The sequence below is a fragment of the Passer domesticus genome, chromosome 13 (genome assembly GCF_036417665.1).
Source record: "Passer domesticus isolate bPasDom1 chromosome 13, bPasDom1.hap1, whole genome shotgun sequence".
NCBI lineage: Eukaryota > Metazoa > Chordata > Aves > Passeriformes > Passeridae > Passer > Passer domesticus.
The window spans coordinates 19,890,208-19,910,548 of record NC_087486.1 but is presented as its reverse complement, the minus strand read 5'-3'; the positions used below and the strand labels follow the sequence as shown (position 1 = coordinate 19,910,548).

General features: G+C 52.0%; 1 long non-coding RNA gene across 1 annotated transcript in view; it reads left to right on the top strand.

The window, feature by feature from the left end:
- The window catches only part of LOC135279940 (uncharacterized), a 143,255-nt gene that overhangs the window by 69,818 nt on the left and 53,096 nt on the right, over window positions 1-20,341 (top strand). The gene's annotated exons all lie outside the window — the stretch shown is intronic.

The following is a 20,341-nucleotide window of genomic DNA, read 5'->3' as shown; positions in this document are numbered from 1 at the left end:
GGCAACAACGACTGGCTCACTGGACTTTTGAAAGACTGGGGCATGAAAGGCTGGCTTTCACCTTTACTTAAGACTGTTTTGTGGACTTTGTTTCTCGTATTCATTGTGTTGCTTATTCTATCCAGTTTTGCTCAACGCTTGCAAAAGTCCATGGCAGAAGCCTTCATTCTTGAAAACAAAAAGGGGGCACTTGTGGAGGCCCAGGGGCCTCTCATTGCAACTGTAATACCTTAGGGCAAAGGGGACCAAGGTGAAACAGAGAAACCCCTCTGAATGCAGGGCTCTCACCCATGGCCACTTGCAGCCTCTTGCAATCTGCAGCTTTTCTTGCTATCACCCACTTCAACTGCCATTTTTTCCTTATATCGACTCTCCAGAGAATGTTCTTCCCTCTCTTCTCCCCTGCTGGTCCTGGCTTTGCCCCTTCTCCCCCCCCCATATGAAACCCTCAGTCCCCAGCCTCATTTTCTCTCTGGCCCTGGACCCTCTTCATGGCCATGCACAGTGTTTGGAGTTGCACACAAAGACCCGTCTCTGGCCTCCTTCATCAGCACTTGAAGCAAGTGTGCTCCGGGCTCTGGCAGTGCAGCTCGCTCACACGGGCTCACTGTGGACACGCCGCAATCACACAGTCATTGAGTGCACCAGAGAACCTGGCCTCTAATAAAAGGCATGAATCCCACAGCCCACCCAAACCAATGCCTTGCATGTCTCTACTTTTTCCTTCTTCTCTCATCTCTCATGTCACTTTCCCCATTTCCTCTCTCTGGCAGCTTGGCTTCTCTCTCTCCTGGCTGCAGCTTCAGCCACATGTGTGACCCTGCAGGAACAGGCTGACCCACAGGGAAGTGGGAGAGGACTCGTTGTCAGCAACTGAAGTGACAGAACAAGGGGGAATGGGATGAAACTGCAAGAGCTGGAATTCATTTGATGATGGGAAGAAGTTCTTTCCTGTCAGGGTGCTTGTCCCTGACACTGGGACCAGTGCAGAGAGGCTGTGCATACCCCATGGCCACCAACATCCAAGGCCAGCTTGGACAGGGGCCGAGACAACCTGCTGTGCTGGCAGCTTGCTCAGCTAGGAACCAGATGATCTTTAGGGTCCCTTCCAAGCCAAACCATTCAAGGATTTCATCATTCCACCATGCCCATCTCCCAGTGTGGAGCGGCCCTGAAACTTCTGTGACATCACAGCTCCCACAGTGTTCCAGGGGGAACGTCCAGCACCTGGAAACCAGCAGAGCAGACACTCTGCCTGCTGCCAGTGGTCAGTTGGCACTCGCTCTGATCTCTGCCCATCAGTACTGAGCTGTTGCTGCCGCCTGGGCTTTTCGTGCTGCCTGCTCTGGAGCGCCAATCCCAGCAGGATGAGCACTGCTGCTCCAGTGGAGGTACAGTGCCATTCCAGGGAGAAAGCAGCCTGCTTGAGCAGGCTGCAGCCACGTGGCAATGGATGGTGTGGGACAGGAAGCCCACTGCGAGATTTTGCTGTCTCTTGCAGACTGCCAGAGACATTGTGGAGGAGATGGAAGTGGACATGGTGCAGGATGAGGAAGAAAGGATGGAGGTGGATGTGGAAGAGCTGGTGGAGGAGATGGAAGTAGACGTGGAGGACGACATCGAGGAGATGGAAGTTGACGAGAACAATGAGGAGGAGCCCATGGTCCTTGGATGAAGATGGAGCCCCACAAGTAAGAAGGGCAGATGCTCCCCATGCCCTGCCCACAGACACAGTGGCTGCCCTGACGCCAGGCTGGGGCTGGGCTGGATGGCCCCGCTCAGGGACACGCTGCCCGCAGGGGGCCTGGATTGTGCTGCCACAAGCACCAGCCCTGGCCTGCCCTGCACTTGCCTGGGGCCACAGCAGCCCTGCCAGCCCTGTCCCAGCTCCTGGGGCCCTGATCCCAGCCCAGCTGGGCTCAGTGCTGGCAGCAGACTCCAACTTTGCTTCTTCCTTTCTTCCAGGACTGATGGAGAAGATGGCTGTAGATATTACGGCGGTGTAGATATGTTTGAAATAGTAGAAGATTTCTGTAAATATGTTCACCTTAGTACTTCACTGTAAATATGTTTTGAAGATTGTTAGTCCCTAGGATCCCATGTAAATAAATCTCTAGATTGTTATTGTTGTTGTTGTTATTATAAGGATTGTTTTAATGAAAGGCGTTCTGTAAACCCTAGAGTTTGCCAATCTTTGGCAAATAAATACTGCTTCTTTTTAAAACCTCACTTCTCTTTGTCATTCCTTAGGGCACAGGAAGCATTTGCACACTTGGGATTTCCACTTGTTCCGGGATCCCGGGGCTGGAGCTCCCTGGAGCTGCTGCCACGGCCACCCCACGGCTGGGGGTCCCTGTGCACAGGGGGTCCCACTGACACCACTGCTGCCGCTGGCCACTGCTGCTGCTCCTGGGCTGGGGCACAGCGGCGTCCCCAAGAGCTGAGCTGCCACCAGCACAGAGGGGGCTCTCACTGCAGTTATCCCTGCAGCCATGCCACCAAAGCAAGGCAGGAAACTTTCAGCCACCCGTCCTGCTGCAGCCACAGGCACTCCTGGCTCCAGAGCCGCCATCAGGCCACAGGGATGCAAAATCCACCTTCCCGCTCTCAAGGCCATGGCAGCCTTGGCAACTCTGGCACCTGCATCTGGGCTGCTGCAGGGGCTGATATTTAAGGCTTGCAGCCTCCAAAGGCTCCGGGCTCTGCTTCCCAGCCTGCCCTGCACTGCCCTGGCTCTGCATTGCTCAAGAGACAAAAGCCAAGCCAGGGGATCCTCATCCTGCCCAAACTGCTGAATTGACTGCACTCGTTAGGACCTTCTCCACTTTCAAAGAACCTATTCATTTGATCACTGATTCGTCAGATATCTATGGCCTAGTGCAGCAGGCCGAAAATTCCATTTTCAAAGACATTTCTAACCCCAACTAGAGCATTTGCTTTCCCCTTTCATTTCTCTTTTGTCCCACAGACAACACCCACACTATATCATGCACACAAGATCTTATACCACCCTTCCTGCATTTATAGTAGGCAATGCTAAAGCAGATGCCCCAGCAATGGTTGTCCAAATCTCCCTAGGGAATGGTTTTGACCAGGCTAGGACCCGCCACCATTTCTACCATCCAAACATTCCTGCACCGCTCAGCATCTTGAAAATTACCCAAGATCAGGCAAGATCCATGGCAAACACCTGCCCAAGTTGTCAGCAACATGCATTTGCTTCTGTCACAGCTGCACTCAATCCAAGAGGACTAAAGACTCTCCAGAACGGGCAATCACACATCACACACCAAGCCCCTTTTGGGAGACTAAAATACAACCCCGTCTCAATCCACACCGACAACGCTGCGGTTTTCGCCTCTGCCCATGCTGGTGAGAAATCAAAAGATGCTGTAAAACGGTCCTTTTTAGCCTATTCCACCTTCCCAGTTCCACGGGAAATTAAAACTGATCATGGTCCTGCTTATACCTCCCACTGATTCCAACCATTTTCTGACCAGTGGGCTGCAAAACATTTCACAGCCATACCACACTCTGCCACAGGACACTCCATAGTGCAGAGGGCCCACTCTTCCATCCAAAGGATCCTTGATCAACAGAGACAGGGAGTCCACATATTATCTCCCATTGAGACACTGGCCAAGGCCCTTGATGTGCTCAACTTTTTCAACACCTCATTTATGGAGCCAACTCCCCCAGTCACCAGGCCTTTTGCATTTCATGTGACTGCAGCCCAGTTAAAAGAAAAGCCGCCTGTGTTGATCAAAGACCCTGAATCCAAAGAAATTATGGGCCCTTTATCATTCATTACTTGGGGGAGAGGATACGCTTGTGTCTCTACAGCAGCAGGCCCAACATGGATCCCAGCAAAAAACATCAAACCCTTCTGCCAATGGCCAGGCAAACACCAGAGCCACCATCAGAAGAACAGAATGAAAGCCTAAGAGAGACAGCAGCAGCCTGGAAAAGAAGAAGAAGAAGGACAGAAGAAGATCTCCTAAGCAGCGTGGACCACACAGACCAACACCAAGAGAGCTCAGACACCACTAAGCGGGATATATCACTTAACATTTGGAAAAACTATATTGTAGCATTTATATTTGATTCTTCTAAGAAGCTGAGTTCAAACCATTGCCTTACAGAAGAGGAAGTTTAGTGGGACCAGAATTTAAGTTTCACATTGCAATCTCTCTATCTCTTTACTTTCAGGCCACCCAAGCCTCCACCCACTACTAAATTAGCTAAAGTCAAAGCATGCTGTCCTTTGTTGCCGCTGCAGCAGGCAGCCGCAAGCAGCAAAGCTCCTCACTATGCCACGTGCCTTCAGCTGGCTGCTTCCACAGCCAAGCCACAATTTCTTGCCCATGGCCACGCTTGTCAACCTCTTCTCACATAGGGACTCAGTATACCAGAGCGTCCAGCTGCTCAAAGACCAAATCAACAAGATCCAGACAAAAGGCAACAACGACTGGCTCACTGGACTTTTGAAAGACTGGGGCATGAAAGGCTGGCTTTCACCTTTACTTAAGACTGTTTTGTGGACTTTGTTTCTCGTATTCATTGTGTTGCTTATTCTATCCAGTTTTGCTCAACGCTTGCAAAAGTCCATGGCAGAAGCCTTCATTCTTGAAAACAAAAAGGGAGCACTTGTGGAGGCCCAGGGGCCTCTCATTGCAACTGTAATACCTTAGGGCAAAGGGGACCAAGGTGAAACAGAGAAACCCCTCTGAATGCAGGGCTCTCACCCATGGCCACTTGCAGCCTCTTGCAATCTGCAGCTTTTCTTGCTATCACCCACTTCAACTGCCATTTTTTCCTTATATCGACTCTCCAGAGAATGTTCTTCCCTCTCTTCTCCCCTGCTGGTCCTGGCTTTGCCCCTTCTCCCCCCCCCATATGAAACCCTCAGTCCCCAGCCTCATTTTCTCTCTGGCCCTGGACCCTCTTCATGGCCATGCACAGTGTTTGGAGTTGCACACAAAGACCCGTCTCTGGCCTCCTTCATCAGCACTTGAAGCAAGTGTGCTCCGGGCTCTGGCAGTGCAGCTCGCTCACACGGGCTCACTGTGGACACGCCGCAATCACACAGTCATTGAGTGCACCAGAGAACCTGGCCTCTAATAAAAGGCATGAATCCCACAGCCCACCCAAACCAATGCCTTGCATGTCTCTACTTTTTCCTTCTTCTCTCATCTCTCATGTCACTTTCCCCATTTCCTCTCTCTGGCAGCTTGGCTTCTCTCTCTCCTGGCTGCAGCTTCAGCCACATGTGTGACCCTGCAGGAACAGGCTGACCCACAGGGAAGTGGGAGAGGACTCGTTGTCAGCAACTGAAGTGACAGAACAAGGGGGAATGGGATGAAACTGCAAGAGCTGGAATCCATTTGATGATGGGAAGAAGTTCTTTCCTGTCAGGGTGCTTGTCCCTGACACTGGGACCAGTGCAGAGAGGCTGTGCATACCCCATGGCCACCAACATCCAAGGCCAGCTTGGACAGGGGCCGAGACAACCTGCTGTGCTGGCAGCTTGCTCAGCTAGGAACCAGATGATCTTTAGGGTCCCTTCCAAGCCAAACCATTCAAGGATTTCATCATTCCACCATGCCCATCTCCCAGTGTGGAGCGGCCCTGAAACTTCTGTGACATCACAGCTCCCACAGTGTTCCAGGGGGAACGTCCAGCACCTGGAAACCAGCAGAGCAGACACTCTGCCTGCTGCCAGTGGTCAGTTGGCACTCGCTCTGATCTCTGCCCATCAGTACTGAGCTGTTGCTGCCGCCTGGGCTTTTCGTGCTGCCTGCTCTGGAGCGCCAATCCCAGCAGGATGAGCACTGCTGCTCCAGTGGAGGTACAGTGCCATTCCAGGGAGAAAGCAGCCTGCTTGAGCAGGCTGCAGCCACGTGGCAATGGATGGTGTGGGACAGGAAGCCCACTGCGAGATTTTGCTGTCTCTTGCAGACTGCCAGAGACATTGTGGAGGAGATGGAAGTGGACATGGTGCAGGATGAGGAAGAAAGGATGGAGGTGGATGTGGAAGAGCTGGTGGAGGAGATGGAAGTAGACGTGGAGGACGACATCGAGGAGATGGAAGTTGACGAGAACAATGAGGAGGAGCCCATGGTCCTTGGATGAAGATGGAGCCCCACAAGTAAGAAGGGCAGATGCTCCCCATGCCCTGCCCACAGACACAGTGGCTGCCCTGACGCCAGGCTGGGGCTGGGCTGGATGGCCCCGCTCAGGGACACGCTGCCCGCAGGGGGCCTGGATTGTGCTGCCACAAGCACCAGCCCTGGCCTGCCCTGCACTTGCCTGGGGCCACAGCAGCCCTGCCAGCCCTGTCCCAGCTCCTGGGGCCCTGATCCCAGCCCAGCTGGGCTCAGTGCTGGCAGCAGACTCCAACTTTGCTTCTTCCTTTCTTCCAGGACTGATGGAGAAGATGGCTGTAGATATTACGGCGGTGTAGATATGTTTGAAATAGTAGAAGATTTCTGTAAATATGTTCACCTTAGTACTTCACTGTAAATATGTTTTGAAGATTGTTAGTCCCTAGGATCCCATGTAAATAAATCTCTAGATTGTTATTGTTGTTGTTGTTATTATAAGGATTGTTTTAATGAAAGGCGTTCTGTAAACCCTAGAGTTTGCCAATCTTTGGCAAATAAATACTGCTTCTTTTTAAAACCTCACTTCTCTTTGTCATTCCTTAGGGCACAGGAAGCATTTGCACACTTGGGATTTCCACTTGTTCCGGGATCCCGGGGCTGGAGCTCCCTGGAGCTGCTGCCACGGCCACCCCACGGCTGGGGGTCCCTGTGCACAGGGGGTCCCACTGACACCACTGCTGCCGCTGGCCACTGCTGCTGCTCCTGGGCTGGGGCACAGCGGCGTCCCCAAGAGCTGAGCTGCCACCAGCACAGAGGGGGCTCTCACTGCAGTTATCCCTGCAGCCATGCCACCAAAGCAAGGCAGGAAACTTTCAGCCACCCGTCCTGCTGCAGCCACAGGCACTCCTGGCTCCAGAGCCGCCATCAGGCCACAGGGATGCAAAATCCACCTTCCCGCTCTCAAGGCCATGGCAGCCTTGGCAACTCTGGCACCTGCATCTGGGCTGCTGCAGGGGCTGATATTTAAGGCTTGCAGCCTCCAAAGGCTCCGGGCTCTGCTTCCCAGCCTGCCCTGCACTGCCCTGGCTCTGCATTGCTCAAGAGACAAAAGCCAAGCCAGGGGATCCTCATCCTGCCCAAACTGCTGAATTGACTGCACTCGTTAGGACCTTCTCCACTTTCAAAGAACCTATTCATTTGATCACTGATTCGTCAGATATCTATGGCCTAGTGCAGCAGGCCGAAAATTCCATTTTCAAAGACATTTCTAACCCCAACTAGAGCATTTGCTTTCCCCTTTCATTTCTCTTTTGTCCCACAGACAACACCCACACTATATCATGCACACAAGATCTTATACCACCCTTCCTGCATTTATAGTAGGCAATGCTAAAGCAGATGCCCCAGCAATGGTTGTCCAAATCTCCCTAGGGAATGGTTTTGACCAGGCTAGGACCCGCCACCATTTCTACCATCCAAACATTCCTGCACCGCTCAGCATCTTGAAAATTACCCAAGATCAGGCAAGATCCATGGCAAACACCTGCCCAAGTTGTCAGCAACATGCATTTGCTTCTGTCACAGCTGCACTCAATCCAAGAGGACTAAAGACTCTCCAGAACGGGCAATCACACATCACACACCAAGCCCCTTTTGGGAGACTAAAATACAACCCCGTCTCAATCCACACCGACAACGCTGCGGTTTTCGCCTCTGCCCATGCTGGTGAGAAATCAAAAGATGCTGTAAAACGGTCCTTTTTAGCCTATTCCACCTTCCCAGTTCCACGGGAAATTAAAACTGATCATGGTCCTGCTTATACCTCCCACTGATTCCAACCATTTTCTGACCAGTGGGCTGCAAAACATTTCACAGCCATACCACACTCTGCCACAGGACACTCCATAGTGCAGAGGGCCCACTCTTCCATCCAAAGGATCCTTGATCAACAGAGACAGGGAGTCCACATATTATCTCCCATTGAGACACTGGCCAAGGCCCTTGATGTGCTCAACTTTTTCAACACCTCATTTATGGAGCCAACTCCCCCAGTCACCAGGCCTTTTGCATTTCATGTGACTGCAGCCCAGTTAAAAGAAAAGCCGCCTGTGTTGATCAAAGACCCTGAATCCAAAGAAATTATGGGCCCTTTATCATTCATTACTTGGGGGAGAGGATACGCTTGTGTCTCTACAGCAGCAGGCCCAACATGGATCCCAGCAAAAAACATCAAACCCTTCTGCCAATGGCCAGGCAAACACCAGAGCCACCATCAGAAGAACAGAATGAAAGCCTAAGAGAGACAGCAGCAGCCTGGAAAAGAAGAAGAAGAAGGACAGAAGAAGATCTCCTAAGCAGCGTGGACCACACAGACCAACACCAAGAGAGCTCAGACACCACTAAGCGGGATATATCACTTAACATTTGGAAAAACTATATTGTAGCATTTATATTTGATTCTTCTAAGAAGCTGAGTTCAAACCATTGCCTTACAGAAGAGGAAGTTTAGTGGGACCAGAATTTAAGTTTCACATTGCAATCTCTCTATCTCTTTACTTTCAGGCCACCCAAGCCTCCACCCACTACTAAATTAGCTAAAGTCAAAGCATGCTGTCCTTTGTTGCCGCTGCAGCAGGCAGCCGCAAGCAGCAAAGCTCCTCACTATGCCACGTGCCTTCAGCTGGCTGCTTCCACAGCCAAGCCACAATTTCTTGCCCATGGCCACGCTTGTCAACCTCTTCTCACATAGGGACTCAGTATACCAGAGCGTCCAGCTGCTCAAAGACCAAATCAACAAGATCCAGACAAAAGGCAACAACGACTGGCTCACTGGACTTTTGAAAGACTGGGGCATGAAAGGCTGGCTTTCACCTTTACTTAAGACTGTTTTGTGGACTTTGTTTCTCGTATTCATTGTGTTGCTTATTCTATCCAGTTTTGCTCAACGCTTGCAAAAGTCCATGGCAGAAGCCTTCATTCTTGAAAACAAAAAGGGGGCACTTGTGGAGGCCCAGGGGCCTCTCATTGCAACTGTAATACCTTAGGGCAAAGGGGACCAAGGTGAAACAGAGAAACCCCTCTGAATGCAGGGCTCTCACCCATGGCCACTTGCAGCCTCTTGCAATCTGCAGCTTTTCTTGCTATCACCCACTTCAACTGCCATTTTTTCCTTATATCGACTCTCCAGAGAATGTTCTTCCCTCTCTTCTCCCCTGCTGGTCCTGGCTTTGCCCCTTCTCCCCCCCCCCATATGAAACCCTCAGTCCCCAGCCTCATTTTCTCTCTGGCCCTGGACCCTCTTCATGGCCATGCACAGTGTTTGGAGTTGCACACAAAGACCCGTCTCTGGCCTCCTTCATCAGCACTTGAAGCAAGTGTGCTCCGGGCTCTGGCAGCGCAGCTCGCTCACACGGGCTCACTGTGGACACGCCGCAATCACACAGTCATTGAGTGCACCAGAGAACCTGGCCTCTAATAAAAGGCATGAATCCCACAGCCCACCCAAACCAATGCCTTGCATGTCTCTACTTTTTCCTTCTTCTCTCATCTCTCATGTCACTTTCCCCATTTCCTCTCTCTGGCAGCTTGGCTTCTCTCTCTCCTGGCTGCAGCTTCAGCCACATGTGTGACCCTGCAGGAACAGGCTGACCCACAGGGAAGTGGGAGAGGACTCGTTGTCAGCAACTGAAGTGACAGAACAAGGGGGAATGGGATGAAACTGCAAGAGCTGGAATCCATTTGATGATGGGAAGAAGTTCTTTCCTGTCAGGGTGCTTGTCCCTGACACTGGGACCAGTGCAGAGAGGCTGTGCATACCCCATGGCCACCAACATCCAAGGCCAGCTTGGACAGGGGCCGAGACAACCTGCTGTGCTGGCAGCTTGCTCAGCTAGGAACCAGATGATCTTTAGGGTCCCTTCCAAGCCAAACCATTCAAGGATTTCATCATTCCACCATGCCCATCTCCCAGTGTGGAGCGGCCCTGAAACTTCTGTGACATCACAGCTCCCACAGTGTTCCAGGGGGAACGTCCAGCACCTGGAAACCAGCAGAGCAGACACTCTGCCTGCTGCCAGTGGTCAGTTGGCACTCGCTCTGATCTCTGCCCATCAGTACTGAGCTGTTGCTGCCGCCTGGGCTTTTCGTGCTGCCTGCTCTGGAGCGCCAATCCCAGCAGGATGAGCACTGCTGTGCCAGTGGAGGTACAGTGCCATTCCAGGGAGAAAGCAGCCTGCTTGAGCAGGCTGCAGCCACGTGGCAATGGATGGTGTGGGACAGGAAGCCCACTGCGAGATTTTGCTGTCTCTTGCAGACTGCCAGAGACATTGTGGAGGAGATGGAAGTGGACATGGTGCAGGATGAGGAAGAAAGGATGGAGGTGGATGTGGAAGAGCTGGTGGAGGAGATGGAAGTAGACGTGGAGGACGACATCGAGGAGATGGAAGTTGACGAGAACAATGAGGAGGAGCCCATGGTCCTTGGATGAAGATGGAGCCCCACAAGTAAGAAGGGCAGATGCTCCCCATGCCCTGCCCACAGACACAGTGGCTGCCCTGACGCCAGGCTGGGGCTGGGCTGGATGGCCCCGCTCAGGGACACGCTGCCCGCAGGGGGCCTGGATTGTGCTGCCACAAGCACCAGCCCTGGCCTGCCCTGCACTTGCCTGGGGCCACAGCAGCCCTGCCAGCCCTGTCCCAGCTCCTGGGGCCCTGATCCCAGCCCAGCTGGGCTCAGTGCTGGCAGCAGACTCCAACTTTGCTTCTTCCTTTCTTCCAGGACTGATGGAGAAGATGGCTGTAGATATTACGGCGGTGTAGATATGTTTGAAATAGTAGAAGATTTCTGTAAATATGTTCACCTTAGTACTTCACTGTAAATATGTTTTGAAGATTGTTAGTCCCTAGGATCCCATGTAAATAAATCTCTAGATTGTTATTGTTGTTGTTGTTATTATAAGGATTGTTTTAATGAAAGGCGTTCTGTAAACCCTAGAGTTTGCCAATCTTTGGCAAATAAATACTGCTTCTTTTTAAAACCTCACTTCTCTTTGTCATTCCTTAGGGCACAGGAAGCATTTGCACACTTGGGATTTCCACTTGTTCCGGGATCCCGGGGCTGGAGCTCCCTGGAGCTGCTGCCACGGCCACCCCACGGCTGGGGGTCCCTGTGCACAGGGGGTCCCACTGACACCACTGCTGCCGCTGGCCACTGCTGCTGCTCCTGGGCTGGGGCACAGCGGCGTCCCCAAGAGCTGAGCTGCCACCAGCACAGAGGGGGCTCTCACTGCAGTTATCCCTGCAGCCATGCCACCAAAGCAAGGCAGGAAACTTTCAGCCACCCGTCCTGCTGCAGCCACAGGCACTCCTGGCTCCAGAGCCGCCATCAGGCCACAGGGATGCAAAATCCACCTTCCCGCTCTCAAGGCCATGGCAGCCTTGGCAACTCTGGCACCTGCATCTGGGCTGCTGCAGGGGCTGATATTTAAGGCTTGCAGCCTCCAAAGGCTCCGGGCTCTGCTTCCCAGCCTGCCCTGCACTGCCCTGGCTCTGCATTGCTCAAGAGACAAAAGCCAAGCCAGGGGATCCTCATCCTGCCCAAACTGCTGAATTGACTGCACTCGTTAGGACCTTCTCCACTTTCAAAGAACCTATTCATTTGATCACTGATTCGTCAGATATCTATGGCCTAGTGCAGCAGGCCGAAAATTCCATTTTCAAAGACATTTCTAACCCCAACTAGAGCATTTGCTTTCCCCTTTCATTTCTCTTTTGTCCCACAGACAACACCCACACTATATCATGCACACAAGATCTTATACCACCCTTCCTGCATTTATAGTAGGCAATGCTAAAGCAGATGCCCCAGCAATGGTTGTCCAAATCTCCCTAGGGAATGGTTTTGACCAGGCTAGGACCCGCCACCATTTCTACCATCCAAACATTCCTGCACCGCTCAGCATCTTGAAAATTACCCAAGATCAGGCAAGATCCATGGCAAACACCTGCCCAAGTTGTCAGCAACATGCATTTGCTTCTGTCACAGCTGCACTCAATCCAAGAGGACTAAAGACTCTCCAGAACGGGCAATCACACATCACACACCAAGCCCCTTTTGGGAGACTAAAATACAACCCCGTCTCAATCCACACCGACAACGCTGCGGTTTTCGCCTCTGCCCATGCTGGTGAGAAATCAAAAGATGCTGTAAAACGGTCCTTTTTAGCCTATTCCACCTTCCCAGTTCCACGGGAAATTAAAACTGATCATGGTCCTGCTTATACCTCCCACTGATTCCAACCATTTTCTGACCAGTGGGCTGCAAAACATTTCACAGCCATACCACACTCTGCCACAGGACACTCCATAGTGCAGAGGGCCCACTCTTCCATCCAAAGGATCCTTGATCAACAGAGACAGGGAGTCCACATATTATCTCCCATTGAGACACTGGCCAAGGCCCTTGATGTGCTCAACTTTTTCAACACCTCATTTATGGAGCCAACTCCCCCAGTCACCAGGCCTTTTGCATTTCATGTGACTGCAGCCCAGTTAAAAGAAAAGCCGCCTGTGTTGATCAAAGACCCTGAATCCAAAGAAATTATGGGCCCTTTATCATTCATTACTTGGGGGAGAGGATACGCTTGTGTCTCTACAGCAGCAGGCCCAACATGGATCCCAGCAAAAAACATCAAACCCTTCTGCCAATGGCCAGGCAAACACCAGAGCCACCATCAGAAGAACAGAATGAAAGCCTAAGAGAGACAGCAGCAGCCTGGAAAAGAAGAAGAAGAAGGACAGAAGAAGATCTCCTAAGCAGCGTGGACCACACAGACCAACACCAAGAGAGCTCAGACACCACTAAGCGGGATATATCACTTAACATTTGGAAAAACTATATTGTAGCATTTATATTTGATTCTTCTAAGAAGCTGAGTTCAAACCATTGCCTTACAGAAGAGGAAGTTTAGTGGGACCAGAATTTAAGTTTCACATTGCAATCTCTCTATCTCTTTACTTTCAGGCCACCCAAGCCTCCACCCACTACTAAATTAGCTAAAGTCAAAGCATGCTGTCCTTTGTTGCCGCTGCAGCAGGCAGCCGCAAGCAGCAAAGCTCCTCACTATGCCACGTGCCTTCAGCTGGCTGCTTCCACAGCCAAGCCACAATTTCTTGCCCATGGCCACGCTTGTCAACCTCTTCTCACATAGGGACTCAGTATACCAGAGCGTCCAGCTGCTCAAAGACCAAATCAACAAGATCCAGACAAAAGGCAACAACGACTGGCTCACTGGACTTTTGAAAGACTGGGGCATGAAAGGCTGGCTTTCACCTTTACTTAAGACTGTTTTGTGGACTTTGTTTCTCGTATTCATTGTGTTGCTTATTCTATCCAGTTTTGCTCAACGCTTGCAAAAGTCCATGGCAGAAGCCTTCATTCTTGAAAACAAAAAGGGGGCACTTGTGGAGGCCCAGGGGCCTCTCATTGCAACTGTAATACCTTAGGGCAAAGGGGACCAAGGTGAAACAGAGAAACCCCTCTGAATGCAGGGCTCTCACCCATGGCCACTTGCAGCCTCTTGCAATCTGCAGCTTTTCTTGCTATCACCCACTTCAACTGCCATTTTTTCCTTATATCGACTCTCCAGAGAATGTTCTTCCCTCTCTTCTCCCCTGCTGGTCCTGGCTTTGCCCCTTCTCCCCCCCCCCATATGAAACCCTCAGTCCCCAGCCTCATTTTCTCTCTGGCCCTGGACCCTCTTCATGGCCATGCACAGTGTTTGGAGTTGCACACAAAGACCCGTCTCTGGCCTCCTTCATCAGCACTTGAAGCAAGTGTGCTCCGGGCTCTGGCAGCGCAGCTCGCTCACACGGGCTCACTGTGGACACGCCGCAATCACACAGTCATTGAGTGCACCAGAGAACCTGGCCTCTAATAAAAGGCATGAATCCCACAGCCCACCCAAACCAATGCCTTGCATGTCTCTACTTTTTCCTTCTTCTCTCATCTCTCATGTCACTTTCCCCATTTCCTCTCTCTGGCAGCTTGGCTTCTCTCTCTCCTGGCTGCAGCTTCAGCCACATGTGTGACCCTGCAGGAACAGGCTGACCCACAGGGAAGTGGGAGAGGACTCGTTGTCAGCAACTGAAGTGACAGAACAAGGGGGAATGGGATGAAACTGCAAGAGCTGGAATCCATTTGATGATGGGAAGAAGTTCTTTCCTGTCAGGGTGCTTGTCCCTGACACTGGGACCAGTGCAGAGAGGCTGTGCATACCCCATGGCCACCAACATCCAAGGCCAGCTTGGACAGGGGCCGAGACAACCTGCTGTGCTGGCAGCTTGCTCAGCTAGGAACCAGATGATCTTTAGGGTCCCTTCCAAGCCAAACCATTCAAGGATTTCATCATTCCACCATGCCCATCTCCCAGTGTGGAGCGGCCCTGAAACTTCTGTGACATCACAGCTCCCACAGTGTTCCAGGGGGAACGTCCAGCACCTGGAAACCAGCAGAGCAGACACTCTGCCTGCTGCCAGTGGTCAGTTGGCACTCGCTCTGATCTCTGCCCATCAGTACTGAGCTGTTGCTGCCGCCTGGGCTTTTCGTGCTGCCTGCTCTGGAGCGCCAATCCCAGCAGGATGAGCACTGCTGTGCCAGTGGAGGTACAGTGCCATTCCAGGGAGAAAGCAGCCTGCTTGAGCAGGCTGCAGCCACGTGGCAATGGATGGTGTGGGACAGGAAGCCCACTGCGAGATTTTGCTGTCTCTTGCAGACTGCCAGAGACATTGTGGAGGAGATGGAAGTGGACATGGTGCAGGATGAGGAAGAAAGGATGGAGGTGGATGTGGAAGAGCTGGTGGAGGAGATGGAAGTAGACGTGGAGGACGACATCGAGGAGATGGAAGTTGACGAGAACAATGAGGAGGAGCCCATGGTCCTTGGATGAAGATGGAGCCCCACAAGTAAGAAGGGCAGATGCTCCCCATGCCCTGCCCACAGACACAGTGGCTGCCCTGACGCCAGGCTGGGGCTGGGCTGGATGGCCCCGCTCAGGGACACGCTGCCCGCAGGGGGCCTGGATTGTGCTGCCACAAGCACCAGCCCTGGCCTGCCCTGCACTTGCCTGGGGCCACAGCAGCCCTGCCAGCCCTGTCCCAGCTCCTGGGGCCCTGATCCCAGCCCAGCTGGGCTCAGTGCTGGCAGCAGACTCCAACTTTGCTTCTTCCTTTCTTCCAGGACTGATGGAGAAGATGGCTGTAGATATTACGGCGGTGTATATATGTTTGAAATAGTAGAAGATTTCTGTAAATATGTTCACCTTAGTACTTCACTGTAAATATGTTTTGAAGATTGTTAGTCCCTAGGATCCCATGTAAATAAATCTCTAGATTGTTATTGTTGTTGTTGTTATTATAAGGATTGTTTTAATGAAAGGCGTTCTGTAAACCCTAGAGTTTGCCAATCTTTGGCAAATAAATACTGCTTCTTTTTAAAACCTCACTTCTCTTTGTCATTCCTTAGGGCACAGGAAGCATTTGCACACTTGGGATTTCCACTTGTTCCGGGATCCCGGGGCTGGAGCTCCCTGGAGCTGCTGCCACGGCCACCCCACGGCTGGGGGTCCCTGTGCACAGGGGGTCCCACTGACACCACTGCTGCCGCTGGGCACTGCTGCTGCTCCTGGGCTGGGGCACAGCGGCGTCCCCAAGAGCTGAGCTGCCACCAGCACAGAGGGGGCTCTCACTGCAGTTATCCCTGCAGCCATGCCACCAAAGCAAGGCAGGAAACTTTCAGCCACCCGTCCTGCTGCAGCCACAGGCACTCCTGGCTCCAGAGCCGCCATCAGGCCACAGGGATGCAAAATCCACCTTCCCGCTCTCAAGGCCATGGCAGCCTTGGCAACTCTGGCACCTGCATCTGGGCTGCTGCAGGGGCTGATATTTAAGGCTTGCAGCCTCCAAAGGCTCCGGGCTCTGCTTCCCAGCCTGCCCTGCACTGCCCTGGCTCTGCATTGCTCAAGAGACAAAAGCCAAGCCAGGGGATCCTCATCCTGCCCAAACTGCTGAATTGACTGCACTCGTTAGGACCTTCTCCACTTTCAAAGAACCTATTCATTTGATCACTGACTCGTCAGATATCTATGGCCTAGTGCAGCAGGCCGAAAATTCCATTTTCAAAGACATTTCTAACCCCAACTAGAGCATTTGCTTTCCCCTTTCATTTCTCTTTTGTCCCACAGACAACACCCACACTATATCATGCACACAAGATCTTATACCACCCTTCCTGCATTTATAGTAGGCAATGCTAAAGCAGATGCCCCAGCAATGGTTGTCCAAATCTCCCTAGGGAATGGTTTTGACCAGGCTAGGACCCGCCACCATTTCTACCATCCAAACATTCCTGCACCGCTCAGCATCTTGAAAATTACCCAAGATCAGGCAAGATCCATGGCAAACACCTGCCCAAGTTGTCAGCAACATGCATTTGCTTCTGTCACAGCTGCACTCAATCCAAGAGGACTAAAGACTCTCCAGAACGGGCAATCACACATCACACACCAAGCCCCTTTTGGGAGACTAAAATACAACCCCGTCTCAATCCACACCGACAACGCTGCGGTTTTCGCCTCTGCCCATGCTGGTGAGAAATCAAAAGATGCTGTAAAACGGTCCTTTTTAGCCTATTCCACCTTCCCAGTTCCACGGGAAATTAAAACTGATCATGGTCCTGCTTATACCTCCCACTGATTCCAACCATTTTCTGACCAGTGGGCTGCAAAACATTTCACAGCCATACCACACTCTGCCACAGGACACTCCATAGTGCAGAGGGCCCACTCTTCCATCCAAAGGATCCTTGATCAACAGAGACAGGGAGTCCACATATTATCTCCCATTGAGACACTGGCCAAGGCCCTTGATGTGCTCAACTTTTTCAACACCTCATTTATGGAGCCAACTCCCCCAGTCACCAGGCCTTTTGCATTTCATGTGACTGCAGCCCAGTTAAAAGAAAAGCCGCCTGTGTTGATCAAAGACCCTGAATCCAAAGAAATTATGGGCCCTTTATCATTCATTACTTGGGGGAGAGGATACGCTTGTGTCTCTACAGCAGCAGGCCCAACATGGATCCCAGCAAAAAACATCAAACCCTTCTGCCAATGGCCAGGCAAACACCAGAGCCACCATCAGAAGAACAGAATGAAAGCCTAAGAGAGACAGCAGCAGCCTGGAAAAGAAGAAGAAGAAGGACAGAAGAAGATCTCCTAAGCAGCGTGGACCACACAGACCAACACCAAGAGAGCTCAGACACCACTAAGCGGGATATATCACTTAACATTTGGAAAAACTATATTGTAGCATTTATATTTGATTCTTCTAAGAAGCTGAGTTCAAACCATTGCCTTACAGAAGAGGAAGTTTAGTGGGACCAGAATTTAAGTTTCACATTGCAATCTCTCTATCTCTTTACTTTCAGGCCACCCAAGCCTCCACCCACTACTAAATTAGCTAAAGTCAAAGCATGCTGTCCTTTGTTGCCGCTGCAGCAGGCAGCCGCAAGCAGCAAAGCTCCTCACTATGCCACGTGCCTTCAGCTGGCTGCTTCCACAGCCAAGCCACAATTTCTTGCCCATGGCCACGCTTGTCAACCTCTTCTCACATAGGGACTCAGTATACCAGAGCGTCCAGCTGCTCAAAGACCAAATCAACAAGATCCAGACAAAAGGCAACAACGACTGGCTCACTGGACTTTTGAAAGACTGGGGCATGAAAGGCTGGCTTTCACCTTTACTTAAGACTGTTTTGTGGACTTTGTTTCTCGTATTCATTGTGTTGCTTATTCTATCCAGTTTTGCTCAACGCTTGCAAAAGTCCATGGCAGAAGCCTTCATTCTTGAAAACAAAAAGGGGGCACTTGTGGAGGCCCAGGGGCCTCTCATTGCAACTGTAATACCTTAGGGCAAAGGGGACCAAGGTGAAACAGAGAAACCCCTCTGAATGCAGGGCTCTCACCCATGGCCACTTGCAGCCTCTTGCAATCTGCAGCTTTTCTTGCTATCACCCACTTCAACTGCCATTTTTTCCTTATATCGACTCTCCAGAGAATGTTCTTCCCTCTCTTCTCCCCTGCTGGTCCTGGCTTTGCCCCTTCTCCCCCCCCCCATATGAAACCCTCAGTCCCCAGCCTCATTTTCTCTCTGGCCCTGGACCCTCTTCATGGCCATGCACAGTGTTTGGAGTTGCACACAAAGACCCGTCTCTGGCCTCCTTCATCAGCACTTGAAGCAAGTGTGCTCCGGGCTCTGGCAGCGCAGCTCGCTCACACGGGCTCACTGTGGACACGCCGCAATCACACAGTCATTGAGTGCACCAGAGAACCTGGCCTCTAATAAAAGGCATGAATCCCACAGCCCACCCAAACCAATGCCTTGCATGTCTCTACTTTTTCCTTCTTCTCTCATCTCTCATGTCACTTTCCCCATTTCCTCTCTCTGGCAGCTTGGCTTCTCTCTCTCCTGGCTGCAGCTTCAGCCACATGTGTGACCCTGCAGGAACAGGCTGACCCACAGGGAAGTGGGAGAGGACTCGTTGTCAGCAACTGAAGTGACAGAACAAGGGGGAATGGGATGAAACTGCAAGAGCTGGAATCCATTTGATGATGGGAAGAAGTTCTTTCCTGTCAGGGTGCTTGTCCCTGACACTGGGACCAGTGCAGAGAGGCTGTGCATACCCCATGGCCACCAACATCCAAGGCCAGCTTGGACAGGGGCCGAGACAACCTGCTGTGCTGGCAGCTTGCTCAGCTAGGAACCAGATGATCTTTAGGGTCCCTTCCAAGCCAAACCATTCAAGGATTTCATCATTCCACCATGCCCATCTCCCAGTGTGGAGCGGCCCTGAAACTTCTGTGACATCACAGCTCCCACAGTGTTCCAGGGGGAACGTCCAGCACCTGGAAACCAGCAGAGCAGACACTCTGCCTGCTGCCAGTGGTCAGTTGGCGCTCGCTCTGATCTCTGCCCATCAGTACTGAGCTGTTGCTGCCGCCTGGGCTTTTCGTGCTGCCTGCTCTGGAGCGCCAATCCCAGCAGGATGAGCACTGCTGTGCCAGTGGAGGTACAGTGCCATTCCAGGGAGAAAGCAGCCTGCTTGAGCAGGCTGCAGCCACGTGGCAATGGATGGTGTGGGACAGGAAGCCCACTGCGAGATTTTGCTGTCTCTTGCAGACTGCCAGAGACATTGTGGAGGAGATGGAAGTGGACATGGTGCAGGATGAGGAAGAAAGGATGGAGGTGGATGTGGAAGAGCTGGTGGAGGAGATGGAAGTAGACGTGGAGGACGACATCGAGGAGATGGAAGTTGACGAGAACAATGAGGAGGAGCCCATGGTCCTTGGATGAAGATGGAGCCCCACAAGTAAGAAGGGCAGATGCTCCCCATGCCCTGCCCACAGACACAGTGGCTGCCCTGACGCCAGGCTGGGGCTGGGCTGGATGGCCCCGCTCAGGGACACGCTGCCCGCAGGGGGCCTGGATTGTGCTGCCACAAGCACCAGCCCTGGCCTGCCCTGCACTTGCCTGGGGCCACAGCAGCCCTGCCAGCCCTGTCCCAGCTCCTGGGGCCCTGATCCCAGCCCAGCTGGGCTCAGTGCTGGCAGCAGACTCCAACTTTGCTTCTTCCTTTCTTCCAGGACTGATGGAGAAGATGGCTGTAGATATTACGGCGGTGTAGATATGTTTGAAATAGTAGAAGATTTCTGTAAATATGTTCACCTTAGTACTTCACTGTAAATATGTTTTGAAGATTGTTAGTCCCTAGGATCCCATGTAAATAAATCTCTAGATTGTTATTGTTGTTGTTGTTATTATAAGGATTGTTTTAATGAAAGGCGTTCTGTAAACCCTAGAGTTTGCCAATCTTTGGCAAATAAATACTGCTTCTTTTTAAAACCTCACTTCTCTTTGTCATTCCTTAGGGCACAGGAAGCATTTGCACACTTGGGATTTCCACTTGTTCCGGGATCCCGGGGCTGGAGCTCCCTGGAGCTGCTGCCACGGCCACCCCACGGCTGGGGGTCCCTGTGCACAGGGGGTCCCACTGACACCACTGCTGCCGCTGGCCACTGCTGCTGCTCCTGGGCTGGGGCACAGTGGCGTCCCCAAGAGCTGAGCTGCCACCAGCACAGAGGGGGCTCTCACTGCAGTTATCCCTGCAGCCATGCCACCAAAGCAAGGC